General features: G+C 42.9%; 1 protein-coding gene across 4 annotated transcripts in view; it reads right to left on the minus strand.

The window, feature by feature from the left end:
- Positions 1-4,123: 4,123 nt before the first annotated feature.
- Positions 4,124-6,341, minus strand: part of LOC115119488 (forkhead box protein P4-like) — a 180,648-nt gene continuing 178,430 nt past the window's right edge. For all 4 annotated transcript variants that reach the window (XM_065001867.1, XM_065001866.1, XM_065001869.1 and 1 more), the window contains exon 18: positions 4,124-6,341. This exon is cut by the window's right edge and continues 709 nt beyond it. The gene's annotated coding sequence lies outside the window, so the exon portion shown is untranslated.

Below are 6,341 nucleotides of genomic sequence, written 5' to 3' on the forward strand. Positions count from 1 at the left end.
GGCTTGAACTATGGCTCCATCCCTTTACCTCTAGGATGAATCTGTATGTGTGTGTGTGTGTGTGTGTGTGTGTGTGTGTGTGTGTGTGTGTGTGTGTGTGTGTGTGTGTGTGTGTGTGTGTGTGTGTGTGTGTGTGTGTGGGTGTGTGTGTGTGTGTGTGGGTGTGTGTGTGTGTGTGTGGGTGTGTGTGTGTGTGTGTGTGTGTGGGTGTGCGTGCGCATAAGGGCAGTCTCCTTCCACCTAGCCAGATAAAGAACATCACGCTGACACAGTCAGACAGTGTAATAAGTATTTTATTGCATTTTATAATGCCATTGTCAATAATTAGTACAGATTACATGCAACTAGACCTACTGTACAGCTGTTTTATTGTCTGCATGGACAGACACAATAAGATTCAGGTTACAAATACACAGATATATGTGTGTGTTTTATACAGCATGAGGAAAAGGGCAGTGACTGGCATTACATGGCCACCCAGGGAAGGGGGAAAGGGCAAAGGGGAAAGGGCAAAGGTCTCGGTGGCAGTTGCCTTTTTTAAAACCTCTTTTAGACCGTCTGAAAAACCACCGCCTGCTCCTACTATACCCCTTCGCCTGGGTCACACTTACAAAGTAAACAAACAGAATGAAATAAAAAGAGAAGAGGTAAACAGGTAAACTGAAACTAAGTAACGTTACAGAGAGTCACTGCTGAAAATGTACACACATTCCTAAGATACAACCAGAGGACAGCTGAAGTGGTAGTTCCATTTTTCTGGGCCGTGAAGTCAATAATACCATCGGGCAACACCCCTTTAAGACCTCTTCTCCTCGACATGACACCTCAGAGCTGTCCAATCATAGAGCGGGGGCGGGCCCATGTAGGTCCCCGGAGTCACTCATGATCCAATAGGAAGAGTGCTTGTCTGAGAGATGATAGTGATGGTGATAGCGTAGAATGGTTCGAGGTATGGGAAGTAGCTTGTGGTATATTACATTGCTAATACAGGACATTCACCTTGGTGTTGCTCTAGAGCATTGCCTAGGGTTGGTTTGGTTACGGTTGTGGTAGTCTGTTAGCTGATGTGCCACGGCCACTCACAAAACCTTCGATGCATGACTGAAGATGAACTGGATTTCTGAAAGCCATTAGAATGTGTGTGTGTTTGTGTCTGTGTCGTTGTGTTTGGGAATGCAAGAAAACAAAGATTCTGAGGTGTGTGACTCAGGGCCACGCCCAGTTGCCCTGTGGAGTGATTGACAGCTGTGAGGCTTAAAGGTCATCAGGAATGACTGGGGTCAGGGATCAGAGGACACATATTGGCACCTTAAGGACCAAAAACGTCACCTCAACACTGCTTCATCTTCAAAAGCAACATATTTTCTTCAATTATTTCTCTCTTTTTTTCTGAGGTTTTGGTCCTGTCTTAGAGAAAAGTCCCTCTGAGGTATCATCAATACATAATGAAGTCAACTTTTTACATTGTTTTCAGTAAGTTTTTCTTTTTCTTTCCTTAAAAATGCATAAATGCAGTACAGAGACAAAAGTATCAAAATAGACCTAGCTAAGATAAATATACAAACAGGTGTTACCTAAACCACTTATCTAACTTTAGTTATTTAATTTTTTAGAGATAATACACTTAAAAAATCATCGTCCCAGACGTTTTTATGAAGAAAACTGAAAAAAAGGACAAAACAAAAACTATTAAACCCAGATACCTGCAGCACTTAATATGATAAAATACATACACTTCAGCATTAGCAATACAGTATAGGAATCAGAGCTGGAAGCTTTACAATAGCTAAACAGGTGCAGAAAATGAACACAACAGAAAATCAAAAAGACATAATGGGAAAGAATGCCCTCGAGAGCTAAGCCAAGCGTTAATATACAATAATACATCATAACAGCAAAGCCGGAGAAGGAACAGAACCGTCTATGGCGTCTGTCAACACCATCAACGAATGTCAATCTACATCTTTATAAAACAGCGTGGTTTACAGGTGTACCTTAAAGCACAATAAGATCATTTATATTTACTGAATGCAGCAGTTCCTCATTCATGAGAGTTTGGATCATAACAATAATAATAGTAGTAATGATAAATTCCTTTGTAAGCGTGTGTTATTATTGCCCTTCTCCCAGCGAGTGGCGATTGAGGGTGTACAGTGTACAGTAAGCTCTGTGTTTGTCTTTGGATAGTATCTTTAGTTACTCAGAGCCTCTCCTCAGCTGTCTGAACCACAGGGGCCACCAGGGGCCCGGCTCCTAGTGACAGCGGCCACTATTCACCACAGCTCCATGTCACAGGGATTATATTCCCAGCTCTGACTGGTACTCAGGGCCCTTTGGACTGAACACTGACTACAGACTGTAAGAGAGTGTGTCTTTTATCGCTGCCATCTTACAGCCATTTTCTGCATTAATGTGAAGTGCGGGCCGCTGGCGTGTGGCGGGCACTAGTGTGTGTGTGGCCCACTGGCGGGTGCCGGGCACTGATATATTCTGCCCCTCCTCCCTCCTGACAATCAGCTTCCTGCCCCATTGAATCGCCACTAACGACCGGACTATCATTGGCTGCTGGCAAAGCCTGCTCATCAATATGCGTGCATACAATTAGAGCACCCAATTAAGAGGCTGTTCACGGAGCCATATGCTAATGAAAGCACAGAGACAGCCAATAATACCCAGCTGAGAGTAGACCTTTTAAACCACTTCACTCTTCACTCATAGGAGAACGCACCGGTTCTCTGTGGTTTTAGGAGAGGTAGTCATCTTTAACGGGATGCAACGTTGTTGTAACGTCTCTTTGTTTTTGCGCTCGTGAATTTGGAGTCCAGATAGCCAGACAAGCTTTTTCAGACCCACAAAATGTGTAGTAACAGTAAGCTGTGTTTTGGTATATTTCACTATTATTATTGAGGAAGAATGGGAAAAAAACAGAAATATTTAGGGTCTCCAGTCTCCCATTTGCTTTTATTGTGTGAACCATTTTGAAAAGGAGGTAGTGTTATTTTTGGTTTTTACTCTCGTTTCAAGGTGTCCCTCTCCCACTTTGTTTGTTATAAATCAATCTGATGACGTGAAGCATCATAACCCTACTTAGACAGGAGACAGTGCTGTTTTACACAGGAAGTTAATACAAAGACTCCTCTATTTAAAAAAGAAAGCAAATGGTCTGAAGTGAAGAGCTGATTTGACAAAACTCTTCCCCGAATGTTGTTTTAGAAAAAAATACATAAGTTGCATGTCCCTTGGCGTGTTCCTTTTACAAATGCATGATTTTGTCGTTTGTTAGTTGTTCCCTCTTTGCTGTAAATATCACAAGTAGTCATAATGGTATGTCTGTTCTGAATAGCCCTCCCTCCCTGTCCATTGATGTGATGTTTGGGATGACAGCCAGCTTCAAACTGTCTTTATCACAACTACTCACAGCACATCTGAGACTGGGGATATGAATGTGTTTCTATAGCAATGTGAAGAGCATGAAGACAATATAGGAGTGAACAATTATCATGGTTCCTATGTATTATAATAACACTTGTCCTTTTTGGTATTTGTTAAACTGTTGTGTCTGCTAGAGTATACTGTAGGTGAGCAGCACAGAAGGTACAGTAAGTAAACCGTTCACGGCTAAACCATTCCCCGCTAAACCTTTCAACGCTAAACCGTTCCCCGCTAAACCGTTCACCGCTAAACCGTTCCCCGCTAAACCGTTCCCCGCTAAACCTTTCAACGCTAAACCGTTCCCCGCTAAACCGTTCACCGCTAAACCGTTCCCCGCTAAACCGTTCACCGCTAAACCGTTCCCCGCTAAACCGTTCCCCGCTAAACCTTTCAACGCTAAACCGTTCCCCGCTAAACCGTTCACCGCTAAACCGTTCCCCGCTAAACCGTTCACCGCTAAACCTTTCACCGCTAAACCGTTCCCCGCTAAACCGTTCACCGCTAAACCGTTCCCCGCTAAACCGTTCACCGCTAAACCGTTCACCGCTAAACCGTTCACCGCTAAACCGTTCCCAGCTAAACCGTTCACCGCTAAACCGTTCACCGCTAAACCGTTCCCCGCTAAACCGTTCACCGCTAAACCGTTCACCGCTAAACCGTTCCCGCTAAACCGTTTCCCGCTAAACGTTCACCGCTAAACCGTTCACCGCTAAACCGTTCCCCGCTAAACCGTTCACCGCTAAACCGTTCACCGCTAAACCGTTCACCGCTAAACCGTTCCCCGCTAAACCTTTCCCCGCTAAACCGTTCACCGCTAAACCGTTCCCCGCTAAACCGCTCACCGCTAAACCTTTCAACGCTAAACCGTTCCCCGCTAAACCGCTCACCGCTAAACCTTTCAACGCTAAACCGCTCACCGCTAAACCGTTCCCCGCTAAACCGTTCCCCGCTAAACCTTTCACCGCTAAACCGTTCACCGCTAAACCGTTCCCCGCTAAACCGTTCGTTATTCAGTCTAACTGGTACCCGGGTCAAGAAGATAACATTCTGCTGCATAGCACGAAGGGTTGTTTGAATTTATAGTGTTGAGTTTCACAATGAAAGCATTGTTTTGGTTGAGGAAATGAATCCAAACATGCATTATTGCAGTGCAATAACAATGTATTTTTTGGGCCCGGTATCCCGGTTAATGGACAACTGACAACAGCCCACAGTTAGTTTTTTGCTGGCTTCTAGTGTCACATAAAGGGATATAAATGTTGTGTTCAAGTGCCTTATGAGGGTAAGATAATGATTTGCCATCTTTAACTGTAAAGCCCATCTTAGGCCTGCCCACAGCGGAGCCTCTCTTAGGGTTGTGTTTGAAACACAGGTAGCCTGAGCATGGAGGGATACACATTTAAATCCTAAGCGCTTTCTTTCTTTATCGAAGGAACTGCAAGAGGCTGTTTGTTAATACTGTTTTTGGCCTTCTACCATAGCATACCTAACGTGAGTCGTCATTCGCACCAGTTAACACGTATGTAAAAAGCTTTAAACATCACCAAATTCTATTTTGCATTTTATACTTTGGTTTTTGGAATGGTCAGTACTGTCATGAACAAATTCAACGCAGGAGTTACGATAATACAATGATAACTTAGATTTCAGGTGTTGGTTGTCTTTTGGCCAGTTCTTTAGAGGAAAAACTCAAAAAGGGGAAAAATAAACTACAGGGTTTTTGGTTTTCTACACATTTCTTTGGTTACCTGTAACAAAAATAAAATGGGAAGAAAGCAGAAAATACATGAAAATAATGTGTTTAAATTTGGTATGGCACTGCAGAGAAGGTAATGCTTTTATGCTCACTGAAAACAAAAGATTTGTAATCTCACGTGCTATTCTTTTAGTCCAACTCACACAGTGAATTGCAGATAGCTTCTATACAGTAACTATAGTAACAATAGAACTTTGAACTGAAACTGAGTTGCCACATTTTGGTGTCCCGCAAAAAGAATTCCCCTTATTTCTTTAACATTTTGGACACAGTTCCAGATGGAACCTTTGTGGGATGAGGTATTCTCTGACCGTAATAATATATTTTTTAAAGCATTGCTTTGTATCACAGCTGATGTTTCTCAACTAACTACGAGAAGATAAAATAAAAAGGAATGAGTTGAAAAGGAATAATAAAAATGTATGACAAATTGTGGGGATAATGAGTGAGTGTTCTCAGGAGCTGAGGCCCCAGATCCTAAGTGCTATTCTCAATCTCCTGCCATCTAAACGGGCACACCCAGACATACAGAAAGGTATTCAGAGTAGGGTGGGTTGGGTATGGGTATTTTTGGAACAACGCTTTCTTTCCTGACAATACTAGTATAGAATGGTGTGAACCAGCAGAGTCAATAAAAACAAAAAACTACAAAATACACTTTGAAACAGAATTATATCACCATGGAAATATTGACCCTAAAAAATAAACAAAGAAACCATCAAATAAAAAAAGATGTGAAAACGATACCACTTTTTGGGTAACATTTTTCTTATTCCATAATCCTCAACCATTGTATTCAGATATCGCTGTGTGGATGCTCCCTCCCTCCCTCTCTCCTACCTCTCTTTCTCTCTCTCTCGGTGGCCTGGGCCCATCACTCTATCACGCATGAAGAAGGAGTAATGCAACAAAGGGTCCTCTTCCTGAAATCTGTTTTGTGGGGATGGGGGATTTCTTCTTTCTGTGTTTGGCTTAAGGAGGAGAGAGAGTCTTGTCTGGCTTGGGCAGAGAATGGGTAGAGAGTGGGCTTAGGGCAGAGTCCTGCCATCCAGTCTCAGTCTCACCTATGGATCACTGACTGGCTTGTACGCTTGGTTTCTGATGTGTGAGCAGATAATCTTTGAGAAAATTACAACTGTCTTTCCTTCTCTCT

This window comes from Oncorhynchus nerka, linkage group LG15 (assembly GCF_034236695.1).
Source record: "Oncorhynchus nerka isolate Pitt River linkage group LG15, Oner_Uvic_2.0, whole genome shotgun sequence".
Lineage (NCBI taxonomy): Eukaryota > Metazoa > Chordata > Actinopteri > Salmoniformes > Salmonidae > Oncorhynchus > Oncorhynchus nerka.